The sequence below is a fragment of the Salmo salar genome, chromosome 09 (genome assembly GCF_965601325.2).
Source record: "Salmo salar chromosome 09, fSalSal1, whole genome shotgun sequence".
NCBI lineage: Eukaryota > Metazoa > Chordata > Actinopteri > Salmoniformes > Salmonidae > Salmo > Salmo salar.
Genome location: NC_138299.1, coordinates 135,361,739 through 135,381,591, shown reverse-complemented (window position 1 = coordinate 135,381,591; position 19,853 = coordinate 135,361,739). Strand labels below are relative to the sequence as shown.

The 19,853-nt window shown below is 42.8% G+C and overlaps 1 protein-coding gene across 2 annotated transcripts in view; it reads right to left on the bottom strand.

Annotated features, from left to right (window-relative positions):
* The window catches only part of traf4a (tnf receptor-associated factor 4a), a 51,492-nt gene that overhangs the window by 26,945 nt on the left and 4,694 nt on the right, over positions 1 to 19,853 (bottom strand).

Sequence of the window (19,853 nt, the reverse complement as noted above, 5' to 3'; positions counted from 1 at the left end):
AGAAACATGATATGAAGAAGATGTGGTCTATTTCAGAAGAACAGAATAGCATACTCTGAGTTGTCCTTATGTTAGGTCCTGATCTGGCTGTGCCATATGGCTGTGGGCTACACTGGTTCATTTAGCAGACAAGATTTGCTTAGAATTCCATGGTATTATTTTATAGTATGAAGAATACAATTTAACAAAGCTGAATAAAATAGAAAGGATATTTTCTCCAAACGATTTGAGGGAGTGCGCACATGGGCTATTCTGTGTTGAGCGGTTAACAAAGAACTACGTTATATAAGTTATGTAACTTTAGTTGTGATACAAAAGGTTGGGCTATATGTTTAGATTTTTAATACATTGTAAGGCTGCATGATGCGACTCTAATGATGATTTGAAAAAGGTTGCTTGAAAGGCATGAGCTCTGCTTTGTTTTTTTGAACAGGCTGTACACACTTCTCTCATTCATAATTTGAAAATTATGTGTGCCAGTTAGGCTCTACAACCATTGTAAAGCGGATTAATATGCTTAATTATAAGAAGTTATTTGGCCACTTTATCAAACCTTATCAAAACATACAGTATAGCCCTATGGGCTAGGCTACATGAGGTGTGCGATTATGATTTGAAAAAGTTGCCAAAAAAGGCATGCGTATTTTCTTGCCTTACTGCAAACAAGATGGGCATCATTCACAAGTGATAATATATAATTCACAAGTGATAGGCTAATATTGTCACCCATCACACTATTCTTGATTTAATCTTCTCTTTACATATATTATTTAGTATATGTGTGAAATTTGTTTTGATTTAGAACGGCCTGCTCGCCTCCCTACTTCTGAGGAAGCACAGTTCCCGCTCAGCCCAGTCAAAACTGTTCGCTGCTCTGGCACCCCAATGGTGGAACAAGCTCCCTCACGACGCCAGGACAGCGGAGTCAATCACCACCTTCCGGAGACACCTGAAACCCCACCTCTTTAAGGAATACCTAGGATAGGATAAAGTAATCCTTCTAACCCCCCCCCCCCTTAAAAGAGTTAGATGCACTATTGTAAAGTGGTTGTTCCACTGGATAAGAGTTTTAAAACCACACTGAGATCTGTTACTCCCAAGACAAGAAAAAATGTTCTCTCCATAAAGTATTACTGGCAGCTGTCCAACTACAAGTAATATATCTATCACAAGCCACTTAGCGGTTTAGTTTCTAAATTAGGCATCCTTGAAATGTTCTTAGTCCAAGGCTCTACACTACAGTCAGTGCCACTAGTGACCAGTGACGGTTCATCGACCCTCCAGCCCAGTTCACTGTGATTTACCTGCTCCCTGACATCACAGAGCACATTTTACAGTAATTTAGTCATTCTGTTGGTTGAGCACACTCCTTCCATTATTCTATTCTCACTGAGGCATAAGGCGAGCCGGGCAGGCAGAGCCCCTTTGAATGCCTGGACAGCCAAGCCATCTGCTCCATGGTGGAGTTGAAATCAGTGCTTCGTCCACCACTGAAATAATGCACACATAGCACAGTGACTGTTGTTCCTACTCCTCACACAGAGAAAGGAGTCATAAACAAATGTTTACTTTATTGCACTTTTTCTGTCTTTTCCTACTAGCATGGACTTTGCTGATAAATTCTTTATTGAGGAAAAATGTACTTACCCCTACAATGACTAAAATGTAAATGTAATGAGGTCCTGCAGAAAGAGACCATACAGAGCAAAGCAGAAAACCCGATCTGAAGTGTCCTGACCCTCTAATCCTGCATCAACTTCTTTCGTCACACCAGTCAATGGTAAAGTTTAGGCGATGACAAAAACTCACACAAATTAGGGAGAACAACAATGGCCTGCCAACAGGATCGCACGGTGGCAGGCCCACATTAGCATTGTGCTAATCCAGGAAGCTGGTGGCTAAAGGCGGATTACCTCACCAACTCCATGCTGCTTCTCTCCAGCACACCGTCCCAGGGACAGCAGGTGGGCTGGACACATAATCCCTCCCTGCTACCAATAATGTTTTATGGACTACATATCTTCTGATTTGCCTGCATCTGCTCTCAAGCCTGCACAGAGACATGCAACATGTAGCAGTATGCTAGCGTTGGCTAAAGACGGCACTGGTAAGACTTATTTTAGTATAAGAACCTCTCATCACCACTCATTGCTTTTAAAACATTCACTGTGTGAGATGTCAGCAGAATGCAACAAAAGGCTTTTGAGAAAAGGCAGTGAATGAATTAACATCAAGCTATTTATACCTTGCTTCTATGGCACATCAATAGATGAGGAGTAAGTTAGACAAATAAGATACAATTGAGGACTGTTGAAAGCAATATTTTTACTGTGTCTAACCTATCTGACCTGTGATTCCCCACCGTGCTCCCATTTCATACTCAATGCCCACTACAACCATAAAGCCTTTCACTGGTTGTAAAGACCAGAGGGGTTCATTGCAGGCTGTATTTGTGTCTGGAGGGAACAATGGAGAAAAGGAATGACCTTCTTGTCACCTTTTAGGAGTTGCTGATACAAAAAGCCTGAATGGGTGCACTGAAAGGAGAACCTGTTGCCATTAAATATCTAGTTATGTTAAAAGGGATAGCACCACGGTCAAGTTCCAACTTGCTCTCCTTTCTTCACCTTGATACGGTTTACATAGAATATAGGTGATCTACTGTGCTTAGTGCTTCACCCATAGTTTAGTGCTTCACCCATAGTTTAGTGCTTCACCCATAGCTTAGTGCTTCACCCATAGCTTAGTGCTTCACCCATAGCTTAGTGCTTCACCCATAGCTTAGTTCTTCACCCATAGTTTAGTGCTTCACCCATAGCTTAGTGCTTCACCCATAGCTTAGTGCTTCACCCATAGCTTAGTGCTTCACCCATAGTTTAGTGCTTCACCCATAGCTTAGTCCTTCACCCATAGCTTAGTCCTTCACCCATAGTTTAGTTCTTCACCCATAGCTTAGTGCTTCACCCATAGTTTAGTGCTTCACCCATAGAGATTGTTATTATTTATGGATTAACCAACAGTGAGGTTAGAGGGTTTGTTCTCTGTCCCTTGATCTCACTTCCTGACTGTACAGTAGGCCAATGTGTGTGAGTGAGATACCAGGTGTGTGTACACTACTTTCATTCATGTCATGTGGTGTCTGGGAGCATAATTTAGCCCAATCCCAACGGAACATCTGTGGAAGAATTCTGCCACGCCTTTAATGTTGTTGAACTCATTCATTAGCAGGTTGCGTAAGAGAAGGAGAGATGTTTCAATCAGGAAAACACCACAAAGATTCCCCATTACAAATAAATAGACAAAATGATAAACCCCAATTGCTGAACCTTATGTCCTAATGTGCCTTGAAGGTGTAGCTTGTAGATAACTGATAACATGCGGTTTACTTTTCTTCAACATCTCCACAGAAGTAAAGCTGTGAAGAACTTGTGTGAGGGCGTGGTGATCTGAGGAGGAGTGCACGGGGGAGAAGTTAATGATCGTGGATTCTCCCTGTAACAGTAGTGCACTACTTTCGACCAGAGCCCATAGACCCTATGGGTCCTTGTCAAAAGTAGTGGCCTATGAAGGGAATAAGGTGCCATTTGGGATGCACCCAGTCATCATTGCGGCGGATGGCACAGAACACAACCATCTTCCCTCATCCACCATAAGTCGCTCATCACAGGCTTCCTCCTCGCTCACAGCCACAAAACTGTCCAAACTTTCCTCCTCGCCTTCTTCAAACTCCCTCACTAAATGCTGCTTGCCTTCAAAAAGGTGATCAAAAGGACGCCTTATCCTGGCACTTTTCTACAGTGACACTTCAGAGTAAAAACAGCGTTAGATAATAGTAATTTATATTTCTGCTCTACCTGCATTTCCATTGATCTGACATGAAGGAAAAAGCTATTTTTCTTATTTTTTCAGTAAGCCAATTCATTTCAAGTGGGTGTGTTTCAAGTGGGTGTGTTTGAGCTGTGCACCTCGCTGATGGTGACAGTTTGGGAGGGCCCCGTGCTTGCTGTGGCCATGGTAACAGTTAGGGAAGGTAGGCTTCTTGTGTGAAGTGAGCTCAGTAAGCAGACAGGGGGCTGCTGTCTGTGATCTAGACAGCGACGTAGACACACACACCGACTGCACACACAAACACGATAAGCCCAGTAGCTTGTCCTCAGACATGCTGTTGCTCCTGTTTCCCTTATCAGCCTTATCAGCCTGAATCTGAAGCCCATATACATTCAGACAGAGACAAAAACAACCTGCCAGAGAAATCCAATCCTCTCCTTCCCTCTGTCCCCTTCTCCTTGAGCCATACATGTTTGAAACCAGCATTCAGCTGCAACTCAAGCTGCTGTCCACTCCTCATTTCGAGGATGCATTTTCTTTGTTTAGCCAGGCGAGGCAGTGACGTCAAAGAGACTCCTTTGTCTCGAAACGAAAGCAGTGCTCCTGTTACCAGGAGTGACACCACTGAGGTAAATGACAAAGCTTTTGGAATCAGAGAGACAGAGACGAGGGAGAACAGAGCGGACGATTAGCCATGTGGATTTTACTAAACAAAAACAAAGCACAATGGCCCAGTTTGGTGTGACACTATTCCTGTACATAAGTCAGTGAGTGAGTGTGTGAGAGAGAACACTTCAGCAGGTTTCTCTTGTTCAGCGGTATTGATTTACGGGTCCGGGTGATGACTGAAAGGAACGACACGGAACCAAAGCTAAATTGAGAGGGGATGAAATTGGAAATTAATTAAGATATGAATGAGACGAGAGGCTGCAACGAGGCAAATGCTCTCTCATCCCGAACAGAGCAGTAGTGAATGATGCATCTGGCCCCGCACGTGCGTTAGTCACTTCCTCCGCTCGGCTCTTTCATAGGATCAATAGCCCGTCTGTGCAGGGGGAAGAGAAGGGAGGATGGGAGGAGGCTGAGCATTGTGCCGTGTTGACATATCTGAAATGAGCTGTGTGAGAGAAGGGACGAGGCCACAAAGACAGAGAGTGGTAGTGGTGGACTTGAGACGGTCATTGAGCTTTTAGTTAGTTGACCAACACAGTAAGTACAGCTAGCTGGTGTTAAGGGACAGCAGACTTAGGGCAGGAAGGAAGGGAGCCATCATCATAAAGGCCCTTTCACTGGCCAGAGGGAGGGGGGCAGGACGGAAGGGCTTAGGGTTGAATGGCAATGACCTTAACATTGAAGGGGCCTCTCCCGAATAAATACTATAATTCAGGATGTGTGTATGCTTTTAGTGAAGAGCTTAACTGCTCTGCAAACACCTGTTTTGCTCCATAGTGGAGCCTTTCACTGAGACAGGTGCCTCGCAGGACAGGGCCGCCACATTCCCCATGTTCCTGTCCCCCTGTTCTCCTTTCAAAGCCCAGACACAAATTCCTCACATGCCTGGGCATCCACTCGGCAACCAGACCCAGTGGTCAGTCAGTCAGTCAGTCAGTCAGTCAGTCAGCTGCCTGCCTGCCTACCTACTGCTAATGAGCCTCTCACAACATAAATAATCTCTCACAGACACGCTTCTAATAGCTCTCAGGACTACTGGGTTTAATAGAAAGTAGCCAGTAGCCTCTCTTGGGGGAAGCAATTGTTTACTGAATTTTATACATTAATTAATGCATTAAACTAGCTTAATATATGTGGGAGTCTGAGTATGTGTGTGCACGTGTACAGAGGGGCTGTCAGCTTCACAGCCAGTGCAGTGACTTGTGCACAACTCCGACAGATTGGGGGGGGGGGGGGGGGGGTCAATTAGCACAACAGGAAGCAGTGCACAGATGTAGCCGAGTCTGCCGAGCAGTGGAATGGGTTTCAAACACCTAAGCACAAGCTGTGCCATGGCCGAGCAGACCCTCCCATGTCCGCTGTGTAACCTTGAATTGGTCATTAGGGTAATCTTCCTATCCACCCACCTCCTAACAGCCCTCATCGCTTCCCAGTTCCCACAATCCTTAACCCAGTCTCTCTCCGCTCTACATTGTCCATTAATCCTGATCTCAATTAAATGGTACAAATCGTAAAAACTACTGGCCCAGAGAAGATGGCGCACTCTGGATTTGCTGTTGTGTAGGCTAACACATGCTGGGTTGGGTCTGCTCTGTCTTGTCTGAAGAGGCTCCAGCAGATTACACTATGCTGTGTGGCAGACAGTGGCTATGGCGTAGTCTGAGGCGAGGGCTAGTATGTTGCACAATAAACACCTTACCTTCACATTACATGCATACCCATGCACATGTAGGCACTGGCCATGCTGATGAGGGCTGCCAACTGGCCAAGCTCCAGCGACAAGGCTGGGACTCTGGCAGCTTGGCCCCAGCATGCTCTCTGTTTGAGGGGCAAGGTGCTCTGCTGCATAACTGGAATGCCTATCGCCTTTGTTGGCCTGAAGAGCTGCCAGACTCTGAGTCCTTTGAATAAGACCTCCCATAGCCACGGACAAGTCTCAGCAAGTCCCAAACCTGCTCTAGGGATGCTTTGTACACACTTTGTTTGTAAACTCTCCTTTTGTTTAAGACCAACAATGTTGATAAAGAGTTGACATACAGAGAACAATGGCATAGGGGCATTGACTCAGGAATGTGGTCAGCGCGTTTGGAGAGGCTAGACATTTCAATGGGGGAGAAAAATCCAGCAAAGAATTTTAAGTGCTTTCCCTCTTTGAGAGGTGTGAAATTTAGTCCCAGAATAAGTACATAGATTTGCTCACATTTGCCTAGCTTAGAGCAGCAATTAGCACCACCAAGGCCTTATGCCAGTGACCAAGGCATAGAAAATTACTATTTCAGAACATTCAACCAAATGACCCCCAGTTCCCGCTAAGGCAGTTTGACAATAACAACTGGGCTGTCCGGTCCATGTGGAGGGAGTCTGTGTGAAGGAACTCTGCAACTTTGCAGCTGTGTGAAACAGTCCCGATAACTTTCTCTCAGCGATGTCATCATCACAGCTGGACCTCTAAAGCCCCTCAGCTTCCTCCCATGAGACCCCATGTAATGATATCATCTCGCAACGTCCTGGCTCACATCCATATAACTCCTCTCATGGTACAGTAGGTCTTATGGGAAAACCCTTACAGAACAGTAAGGCTCATGTTCTGCCAAGGAGCTGAATGAGAAAAGATGGTGCCTTTAAGTTAAATGGATGGGTGATTTCAGGTTCCAGCATACACAGTATATCACGCCACGTGAGTGACACAAATGTTCAGTGAGTATACAATACTCTCTCAAACACACACTCACACCCAGCCGCACACTCACACGTGAACACAAGCACACAAGCACACATCACTCTTGCAAGTGTAGACGGTGTTTTACAGTTGCACAACAGAAACCTCTTATCAGGGCAATAGACACATCCTGGTGGTGGAAGTTCCATTCCAGGTATTGTATTCCATAGATGTTGACAAAATACAACCTTGTTGTTTTAGTGAGGTCCTCCAAAACGAACAACAAACAAAGGGTTCACGCATTCCCCAGAATACCTGAGTAAGATGAATGTTGAATAACCGAATGGAATAGAGACCACTAGTTTTTTTATTGACCCATATACACTACCGTTAAAAAGTTTGGGGTCACTTAGAAATGTCCTCGTGTTTGAAAGAAAAGCAACAAATTCTGTCCATTAAAATAACATAAAATTGATCAGAAATACAGTGTAGACATTGTTAATGTTGTAAATGACTATTGTAGCTGGAAACGACAGATTTTTTTATGGAATATCTGCATAGGCGTACAAAGGCCCATTATCAGCAACCATCACTCCTGTGTTCCAATGGCACGTTGTGTTAGCTAATCCAAGTTTATCATTTTAAAAGGCTAATTAATCATTGGAAAACCCTTTTGCAATTATGTTAGCACAGCTGAAAACTGTTGTTCTGATTAAAGGAGCTATAAAACTGGCCTTCTTTAGACTAGTTGAGTATCTGGTGCATCAGCATTTGTGGGTTCGATTACATGCTCAAAATGGCAGCAAAGAATTGCCAAGAAACTGAAGATCTCGTACAACGCTGTGTACTACCCCCGTCACAGAACAGCGCAAACGGTCTCTAACCAGAATAGAAGGAGGAGTGGGAGGCCCCGGTGCACAACTGAGAAAGAAGACAAGTACATTAGATTGTCTAGTTTGAGAAACAGATGCCTCACAAGTCCTCACAACTGGCAGCTTCATTAAATAGTACGTGCAAAACACCAGTCTCAACGTCAACAGTGAAGAGGCGATTTCTGGATGCTGGCCTTCTAGGCAGAGTTGCAAAGAAAAAGCCATATCTCAGACTGGCCAATAAAAAGAAAAGATGGGCAAAAGAACACAGACACCGGATAGAGAAACTCTGCCTAGAAGGCCAGCATCCCGGAGTTGCCTCTTCACTGTTGACGTTGAGACTGGTGTTTTGCGCGTACTATTTAATGAAGCTGCCAGTTGAGGACTTGTGAGGAGTCTGTTTCTCAAAGTAGACAGTCTAATGTACTTGTCCTCTTGCTCAGTTGTGCACTGGGACCTCCCACTCCTCTTTCTATTCTGGTTAGAGCCAGTTTGCGCTGTACGAGATCTTCAGTTTCTTGGCAATTTCTCGCATGGAATAGCCTTAATTTCTCAGAACAAGAATAGACTGACAAGTTTCAGAAGAAAGTACTTTGTTCCTTGCCATTTTGAGCCTATAATCAAACCCACAAATGCTGATGCTCCAGATACTCAACTAGTCTAAAGAAGGCCAGTTTTATTGCTTCTTTAATCAGAACAACAGTTTTCAGCTGTGCTAACATAATTGCAAAAGGGTTTTCTAATGATCAATTAGCCTTTTAAAATGATCAACTTGGATTAGCTAACACAACATGCCATTGGAACACAGGAGTGATGGTTGCTGATAATGGGCCGCTGTACGCCTATGTAGATATTCCATAAAAAATCTTCTGTTTCCAGCTAAAGTAGTCATTTACAACATTAACAACATCTACACTGTATTTCTGATCAATTTTATGTTATTTTAAATGGACCAAAAATGTGCTTTTCTTTCAAAAGCAAGGACATTTCTAAGTGACCCCAAACTTTTGAACGGTAGTGTATGTATAGAGGACAAGGCCATCAAATCAGTGTGTCCATTCATGTACAGTAACGACTACTGTACCAGTTGATTTGGGTGAATGAGCACCATATAGGTCATTGAGTTATTCTGAAGGGCAGAGCTATAACTCATACTGTATGTTTGCAGAGCTCTATTTGTGATTCACCAGGTGCAGTACGCCTCTTAGCTCAGGTAGTGGGGAAGTGTAACTGACATGTTAAACTTTAAAAGATCAGTGGACTTTCACACAGTGGATCACTTCAAAGTCCATGCATGTGTAAGGAAGTACTGGTTTAGTTTCTCTCAATAGAGACAGCCTACATTGGGATACTTCCATGTCAGGGTGTGTCCACCCTGCCTCCCTTTTACTGTATGTCAGGAACTGCCTCTGTGTACTAGCTCTGGGTTGAAGTTTCCTCTAGGTACAGATCTAATAATCAGCTTCCCCTCTGTCAATCTTAACCGGAACCATTAGTGGGGGAAACTGAACCAGGATCACTGTCTAGGAGCAACTTCACCCTACTCCTTTGTATGGGCTACTACTGCCTCAGTGTTTCTAGAAGGGTTCTAAACTTCATCATTCCCAGTTCATCAGCTGGCCTGAACAGCACTACTCAGCTTTGAGAGGTCTTCACCACCCAGCCAGAGAACAGAGCAGAGCAGAGCAGAGCAGAGCAGAGGCCTGGGGGCTTTCACTCCGCTAACTAAACCCCCTTCAACGAAGCACAGTGAACTACGTTTTGCTCAGCAATAGACGAAGCAACAAAAAACAAAAACGTTCCTTCCGCATCCCCTTCTGTATCCCTGTGTGCCATACATACATGAATGTATTTGGACACCTGTGAGGGTCTATGAAGGCCTCTGTGAAGAGACTAGAGGATGCGTGTGAGGCTGGGAACTGGAGATCCTCATTCACTGAGCCATTCATTATTAGTCCGGCTGAACCCACACACACACGCGCTTTTTCAAAGGCCCAGCTGACAGAGTAGGCCTGGCTTACACACAGAGCTGGGCACCAGTGCTCCCGGACCCCATTTAGTCCTTTAACAGACACTAGCTAAATCCCTGGCCAAAAGTGCCTCTATTCTGCGTTTCCCTATCAAACTGCACAGACAATAGACAGAAGTCAATTCATCTGGCTTTAATGGAGACCAATGACACTCACCCAGATTCCCTTGGCTGATGAGAGCCTGACCTCTATCTCTCCACTGTCTCAGACCACATCAATCATCCCCCTTTTCTTCCCTCCAAACTCTTTCCTCATTCACAATAAGCTTTTTGTGCACTCGCTTTCCCAGACAGCGGAAGCGATGGAAGGAAGAAGAGGGGGGGAAGGAGAGAGGGGAAGGAGAGAGGAAGTTGGAGGTTGCGGAGGCACGGAGAATGCTGGTGATGCTGCATCAAAATGGACTTCAGTGTTATTACATGTGTGGGAGACTGAGAAGCCATACAAACAAGTCAGGGAGCAGAGAGAAGAGATGAGTAGGCATATAGCCTGCATCAGTAAAACAGCACAATCACCACATCTCATGGACACTATGCTGCCAATGTTAAATGAATCATATTCCCTCTCATAACACTCAAACTCATACTTCCTTGACCTGTGGGGATGATTAATCACCACATGTATAAACCCCATGGCAATTTCCTAAATGGCACCATGTTCCAAAATGGCATACCAATTAGACCGTAAGCGCCTCGGGACAGTAGAGGAAGTCAGAAGTTACAGTAGGCTACCATAGTGTTGGGGAGGCTTATCCAGGAAGAAGTTACAGTAGGCTACCATAGTGTTGGGGAGGCTTATCCAGGAAGAAGTTACAGTAGGCTACCATAGTGTTGGGGAGGCTTATCCAGGAAGAAGTTACAGTAGGCTACCATAGTGTTGGGGAGGCTTATCCAGGAAGAAGTTACAGTAGGCTACCATAGTGTTGGGGAGGCTTATCCAGGAAGAAGTTACAGTAGGCTACCATAGTGTTGGGGAGGCTTATCCAGGAAGAAGTTACAGTAGGCTACCATATTGTTGAGGAAACACATCCAGGAAGAAGTTATGGGGCAGAATAAACCAATTACTGATCCAGTCAAGGTTAGGCCGGAGCACTGTATTATTTCCACAGAGATGACACAGTAGCGCAAGTGTGACACTGCCTTGGCTCACACACACACTAACCCAAGATATATGACTCCATGTATGGGATGGGTTTGGCATGTAAGGCCGCTCTCATCCTATATCATGGGGAGAATTTTTTTATTTTCCTTTGCTAATGAGGCATTGAGCTAATTGCCCAGGCCTATGATAATGGGTTTGCTGTTAGCAACCAGGGTTGCGTTCCAAATGGCACCCTATTCAGTAAGGCCCTGGTAAAAAGTAGGGAATAGGATGCCATTTGGGACGCAGCTCAAGATCAGCATAGAGGCATGTGACTTACAGTTGATTACAGAAGTGATAAGCCTCAGGGCTGTACTCGTTCTACTACCCCATGACTCTACATCAGAGCTGGGCCAGGGAGCCTCCAGGGCTTCTGCCTGTTGGCCTGTTGTATTTAAACATTCCTCCACTCCCTCGCTCTCTCCATGGGCGGAAAAAACAGCCCATTAGCATCACATGCTAACACGCTGACAGGCAAGCTAAGCCTTTTCATCACAAAGGGAAAGGGGGATACCTAGTCAGTTGTCCAACTGAATGTATTCAACTGAAATGTGTCCTCTGAATCAGAGAGGTGTGGGGGGCTGCCATAATCGACATCCACGTCGTCGGCGCCCGGGGAACAGTGGGTTAACTGCCTTGCTCAGGGGCAGAATGACAGACTTTGGCATGATTCAGCAAAAAATAATATTGTGTTAGTTCAAAAGTAGTGTGTCTGTCAGAGAAAAGGGAAAAGTTATTGTACGATAGCATGTGAAAAGCGTCAAACCTGAAGTGAGGGTGTGGAGGCCACTTGTTTCAAGGGATACCATGAGGAAAAGTTGAAGATGAGATAAAACTTGAATAGAGATGAAGGAAAGACCTGCTGAGATGTAGCTATAGATAATTCATACTTATGAGTAAGTGGAAGTGTCAATTTGGTGATTAATGCTCTAAAGTAATAAGCTATTTTTATGGCCTATTACACAAGAGTGGTGAATCCAGGTGGGTCCCAGAGACGCTGGCAGAGCTATCAGTGTCAAAGTGAAAGCTGGCTGGCAAGCTTGGACTGATTTCACATACTGAACACTAAAGCTGAGACTCACTGGGAGGGGATCCACTCTGTGTACAAAATGTATACAAATTACCTCAGGGAGCTTTGGTATAGGCTTACTTGTGCTTGCTTCAGAATGATACCAACTGCCCTTTGTGCAATCCCTGCGTGCGCAACTGTCTCTGTCCTCAGTTTGCAGTGTGCTAATTAAGCCAATGGAAAAATGGAAACACACTCAGTGAACTCTGCTACGTGTGGCTTTTTACTGGGTTAATCAATTGACTAGATTCATTTCTGTGTGAGATCGATGGAGGGGTGAAGTGGCTGTCAAATAGTCTAAACCCCCTGTCAGCTGGACCAATAGGATCCCGACAGATGAAGAGTAAAGTCGTTGTGGACAGACCTCTGAGGCACTAAAATGTTTTAGAAGACTAAATACCATTCAGAATAACAGTGTGATGTTTGCTAGTCTACCTGAGAAGACAATCCGTTATGAAAACAGAGCCCCCCCTCTCTTGGCTGCGCTACAGTTTAGCAAGCTTACCAAGTCAATAATGTCACTGACATTGTACGCATCCAAAATGCCACCCTATTCTCTATATAGGCACAACTTTCGACCAGGGCCCATAGTGCTATGGTCAAAAGCAGTACACTATGTAGGGAATAGAATGCCATTTGGGAAGCATCCTAGGTTACCAACATTGAAATGGAAAGCGATAAAAACTTGAGTTGAACAAATAGTGCAATCAGTTCCCCATTAACTCTGAATATAACTGGTAGTAACATTAGTCACTCTACGAATCCACAAAATAGGTGCAGATGATTGCTCTCCCTGATAGTCTGGTTGTCCCCACTTCACAGTATGCTGCAGCTGCAACTGACTGTTGAATTGTGCTCTCTTTGTCTGTTACGATCACGAGTCGTCACTACTTTACAAAAACACTGGCTTGGTCTTTTTTTGTCTTGAAAAAAAATCTATATTCTGTGCGTCTTTGTGTTTTAAAAAGAGTCATTGCGTGGGATGCATCGAGTAAAGGATTTGTATTCTCTGTTCACTACTGGAGAAGAGAACACAGACAGGGAGGCCTCTGAGGTAGACACAAAGCCGCAGGCAAAAGGCATTGACCACCAATGATCACTTACTCTTCGACTGTCTCTCTCTTTCTATGTACGAGCTTGTCATCCTGATACAGTATATATGGAGAGCTTTGCCTTCAGAGATCTTATTAAGATGGGCTCCCGAGTGGCGCAGCGGTCTAAGGCACTGCATCTCAGTGCTAGAGGCATCACTACAGTCACCCTGGTTCGAATCCAGGCTGTATCACAACTGGCCATGATTGGGAGTCCCATAGGGCGGCACACAATTGGCCCAGCGTTGTCCGGGTTTGGCCGGTGTAGGCCGTCATTGTAAATAAGAATTTGTTCTTAACTGGCTTGCCTAGTTAAATAAGTTTAAACGAAGAAATATGTTTATATAAAGTGCCTTCAGAAAGTATTCATACCCCTTGACTTATTATACATTTTGTTGTGTAAAAGCCTGAATTCAAAATTGATTAAAAAAAAAACTCATTTTTACCCATCTACACATAATACCCCATTTAGAAATGTTTGCAAATTTATTGAAAATGAAATTCTGAAATATCTCATGTACATAAGTATTCACACCCCTGAGACAATACTTTGTCTCGAAGAGCTTTCCACACCTAATTGTGAAACATTTGCCCATTATTCTTTTCAAAATTCTTCAATCTCTGTCAAATTGGTTATTGATCATTGCTAGACAACCATTTTCAGGTCTTGCCATAGATTTTTTAAGTAGATTTAAGTCAAACTGTAACTAGACCACTCAGTAACATTCACTGTCTTCTTGGTAAGAAACTCCAGTGTAGATTTGGCTTTGGGTTTTAGGTTATTGTCCTGCTGCAAGGTAAATTAATCTCCCAGTATCTGGTGGCAAGCAGACTGAACTAGATTTTCATCTAGGAATTTGCCTGTGCTTAGCTTCATCCGTTTCTTTCTTATCCTGAAAAACTCACCAGTCCTTATCAAGCATACCCATACCATGACATATAGCCGCCACCAATATCCTTGAAAATATGGAGTGGTAATGTGTTGTATTGGATTTGCCACAAACATAACACGTTGCATTCAGGACAAAAAGTGAATTGCTTTGCCACATTTTTTGCAGTATTACTTTAGTGCCTTGTTGCAAACAGGATGCATGTTTTGGTATATTTGTATTCTGTACAGGCTTCCTTCTTTCCACTCTGTTATTTAGGTTAGTATTGTTGAGTAACTACAATGTTGCTGATCCATCCTCAGTTCTATCACAGCCATTAAACTCTAACTGTTTTGAAGTCAGCATTGGCCTTATGGTGAAATCCCTGAGCGGTTTCCTTCCTCTCTGGTAATTGAGTTAGGAAGAACGCCTGTATCTTTGTAATGCCTAAGTGTATTGATACACCATCCAAAGTGTAACTAATAACTTCACCATGCTCAAAGGGATAATCATTGTCTGCTTTTAATTTTTTTACCCATCTACCAATTGGCGCCCTTCTTTGCGAGGCATTGGAAAACCTCCCTGGTCTTTGTGGTTGAATTTGTGTTTGAAATTCACTGCTCGACTGAGGGATTATACAGATAATTTTATGTGTGGGGTACAGAGATGATTTAGTCATTAAAAAACCATGTTAAACATTATTATTGCACAGAGTGAGTCCATGAAACTTATGCGAGATGTTAGGTACATTTTTACCGCTGAACTTATTCAGGCTTGCCATAACAAAGGATTTGAACAAATTGACTCAAGACAGTTCAGCTTTTAATTTTTAATTAATTTGCAAAAATGTTCTTAAACATAATTCCACTCTGACATTTTTGGGTATTGTGAATAGGCCAGTGACACAAAATCTCAATTGAATCCATTTTAAATTCAGTCTGTAACACAAATGTGGACAAAGTCATGGGGTGTGAATACTTTCTGAAGGCACTGTACACTACATGACCAAAAGTATGTGGACACCTGCTCGTCAAATAAATAAATATTTTTCTCCGAAAAGTGTGTGCCACAATTATTGGCACCCCTAAAAATTCTTATGAGTAAAATCTAACTGAAGTATATTCCCATTCATATTTTACGTTTTTAAGTTCACCTGAGTGATTAAGAACACTTAAGTGGTAAGCCATGACTTCCTGTTTCACTGGGGTATAAATATGAGGTGACACACAGGCCAAGTTCCCATAGTCATCCATCACTATGGGAAAGACAGAGAATACAGTAATGATGTGTGACAAAGGTTGTTTAGCTGCACAAATCAGGAAATGGCTATAAGAAAATAGCTCAAAAGGTTGAAAATGCCCATTTCCACTATCAGGGCAATAATTTAGAAGTTTAAAGCAACTGGAGAAGTATAACAATCGACCTGGAAGAGGACGATGTGTCTATATTGACCCCACGCACAGTGCGGAGTATGGTACGAATGGCCATTATTACACATTATAGAAGACTCAGAGCCGTTATCTTGGCAAAGGGAGGTTGCACAAAGTATTGAATGAAGGGGTGCCAATAATTGTGGCACACATATATTTATTTTATGATAAGAATTTATTTTTTCTTTCAATTACTTTACTTTAATTAAATAAATGAACATTTCACAGCCTGTTTTGCTCATTTTACCAAGGGTGCCAATATTAGTGGAGGGCACTGTACATGTTTAAATAATAGTGCCAGAAATGTTCAAATAAAAAAGTGCAATAATGCCTTGATCTTTTTGTTGAATTTCCTTTTTGACAAGACATGGCTCAAGTCCTAGGATAATATCTACAGTACCATGAATAAGCAGCAAATAATTTTTTTTGCCAGTGGTCAAACTAGCTGCAAACCTGTGCTTATGACTAGGAGTCTTATTTGACTGACACAGAGCGTCAACATCAGCCCTGTTTACAGTGTGCAGTTGGGAGGGAGGAAGACAAGTCATTCCTGGTACGCATTCCAAATGGCACCCTATTCCCTACATAATGCACTACTTTCAACCAGGGCCCAAAGGTCTCTTGTCAAAAGTATTCCACTATGTAGAGAACAGGGTGCTATTTAGGACGTAGCCCAAGATAGTCTAAATATGTGTGGAGAACTAGATAAGACCCGAAACGCAGGCAGGCAGGCATACAGCCTAAGGGCAAAAAGACAGACAAGACAAGGAAGATAGGCCAGGATCCCCTCTGCCTGCCTGGGTGAAAACAGATATTAACAAGCATACACACGTGGACAAATACACGCAGACATATTTCCATGCAGGCTCACACACATAAACAGACAAAGTGCCTCTCCCCTCTCTCTGTCCCTGATCGTGAGGTCTTAACATTAGATAATGTGTCATGGTAGGGGACTACAGCTAGAATGGCAGCAAAGTCTGAAACATTTCTCCCTCATCACAGCATTGAATCTCTGACAGTTTATTATCTGAAACCTATATGTATAATATTACAATTGCATTGGGCCAAATGATGATACAAGCAAGCAATTGTTTTCTCTTCTGTTTTGTGGCCTTTTGGAGCTTGAGTTCTCATTGGTGGCTCCGAGACTACTGCCATTTGGGCCAATTTGAATTCAGTAATGAAAAATGTAAAAAAAACTGACTTCATGAGAGATTTGCATGTATAAAGAACACCCCCAACGGCTGGCTACATTTGGCTAATCTAAAGGAATAAAGTTGACATGGGTGAAACTTTCCAAGGAGTGAATGTTGAAATATGTTATAAACATTTTCAATACCATAGGCTGGGTAGGTGAAATACCTTAAGGTTTAAGGCAGTGGTATTCAAACTTTTTCAATGGGGACCCCATTTTTTTCCCATTTATACACCATTTTCCCCCCGCAATAATTTCTTGTGACCCCACCTCAAATATAATGACAACCTTAAAATTGGTACATCTCAATTTTTACATCAACAAATAACCTTAATTAAGAGATACAAATGTAATGAGTTTATCAAAATTAAAAGGAACCAATAAATACATTTACTCAAAAACATAAAGAAACATTTAAATGCTTGTATATTTTCCCATAGAATAATCTGTCCCCTTAATTTTCTGTTCCAATATATATATTTATAAGACTAATCGAACCATCTAGTAGCTGGTTCGAGATATATATATATATATATATATCCAAATATATTAAACATACACACACTAATGTTCAAAAGTTTGGGGTCACTTAGAAATGTCCTTGTTTTTGAAAGAAAATCCCTTTTTGGTCCATTAAAATAACATCAAATTGATCAGAAATACAGTGCAGACATTGTTAATGTTGTAAATGACTATTGTAGCTGGAAACGGCTGATTTTTAATGGAATATCTACATAGGGGTACAGAGGCCCATTATCAGCAACCATCACTCCTGTGTTCCAATGGCACGTTGTGTTAGCTAATCCAAGTTTATCATTTTAAAAGGCTAATTGATCATTAGAAAACCCTTTTGGAATTATGTTAGCACAGCTGAAAACTGTTGTTCTAATTAAAGAAGCAATAAAACTGGCTTTTAGACTCGTTGAGTATCTGGAGCATCAGCATTTGTGGGTTCAATTACAGGCTCAAAATGGCCAAAAACCAAGTACTTTCTTCTGAAACTCGTCAGTCTATTCTTGTTCTAAGAAATGAAGGCTATTCCATGCGAGAAATTGCCAAGAAGCTGAAGATCTCATACAACGCTGTGTACTACTCCCTTCACAGAACAGTGCAAACTGGCTCTAACCAGAATAGAAAGAGGAGTGGGAGGCCCCGGTGCACAACTGAGCAAGAGGACAAGTACATTAGACTGTCTAGTTTGATTAACAGACTCCTTACAAGTCCTCAACTGGCAGCTTCATTAAATAGTACAGGCGAAACGCCAGTCTCAACATCAACAGTGAAGAGGCAACTCCGAGATGCTGGCCTTCTAGGCAGAGTTGCAAAGAAAAAGCCATATCTCAGACTGGCCAATAAAAAGAAAAGATGGGCGAAAGAACACAGACACTGGACAGAGGAACTCTGCCTTGAAGGCCAGCATCCCGGAGTCACCTCTTCACTGTTGACGTTGAGACTGGTGTTTTGCGGCTATCTGAGCTGTTCTTACCATAATATGGACTTTGTCTTTTACCAAATAAGACTATCTTCCTACCTTGAAACAACTCAACTGATTGGCTCAAACACATAAGGAAAGAAATTCCAGAAATTCACTTTTAACAAGGCACACCGGTTAATTGAAATGAATTCCAGGTGACTACCTCATGAAGCTGGTTAAGAGAATGCCAAGCGTGTGCAAAGCTGTCATCAAGGCAAAGTGTGGCCACTGAATAATCTAAAATCTAATATATATTTAGATTTGTTTAAACACTTTTTGTTGGTTTCTACATGATTCCATATGTTGTTATTTCATAGTTTGATATCTTCAATATTGTTCTACAATGTAGAAAATAGTTTAAAAAAATAGTAAAACCCTTGAATGAGTAGGTGTGTTCGGGAAGTATTCAGACCCCTTGAATTCTTCCATATTTTGTTACGTTACAGCCTTATTCTAAAATGGAGTAAAACAATTATAATATATAAATTATAAGCAATCTACACACAATACCCCTCATAATGACAAAGTAAAAACAGGTTTAAAGAAATAAACAGAAATATCTTATTTACATAAATATTCAGAACCTTTGCTATGAGACTCAAAATTTAACTCAGGTGTATCCTGTTTCCATTGATCATCCTTGAGATGTTTCTACAACTTTATTGGAGAAGGGCCTTGGTCCGGGAGGTGACCAAGAACCCGATGGTCACTCTGACAGAGCTCCAGAGTTCCTCTGTGGAGAAAGGAGAACCTTCCAAAAGGACAACCATCTCTGCTGCACTCCACCAATCAGGCCCTTATGGTAGAGTGGCCAGACAGAAGCCACTCCTCAGTAAAAGGCACATGACAGCCAGCTTGGAGTTTGCCAAAAGGCACCTAAAGGACTCAGACAATGAGAAACCAAGATTGAACTCGTTGGCCTGAATACCAACCGTCACGTCGAGGAAACCCGGAACCATCAATACATGGAAGCATGGTGGTGGCAGCATCATGCTGTGGGTATGTTTTTCAGGGGCCGGGACTGGGAGACTAGTTAAGATCGAGGCAATGATGAACGGAGGAAAGTACAGAGATCCTTGATGAAAACCTGCTCCAGGGCGCTCAGGACCTCAGACTGGGGCGAAGGTTCACCTTCCAACAGGACAACAACCATAAGTACACAGCCAAGACAACGCAGGAGTGGCATCGGGACAAGTCTCTGAATGTCCTTGAGTGGCCCAGCCAGAGCCAGAACTTGAACCCGATCAAACATCTCTGGAGAGACCTGAAAATAGCTGTGCAGCAACGCTCCCCATCCAAACTAACAGAGCTTGAAAGGATCTGCAGAGACGAATGGGAGAAACTCCCCAAATACAGGTGTACTTGTCGCATCATACCCAAGAAGACTCTAGGCTGTAATCACTGCCAAAGGTGCTTCAACAAAGTACTGAATAAAGGGTCTGAATACTTACGTAAATGTGATATTTCCGTTTTTTATTTTTAATACATTTGCCAAAATTTCTACAAACCTGTTTTTGCTTTGTC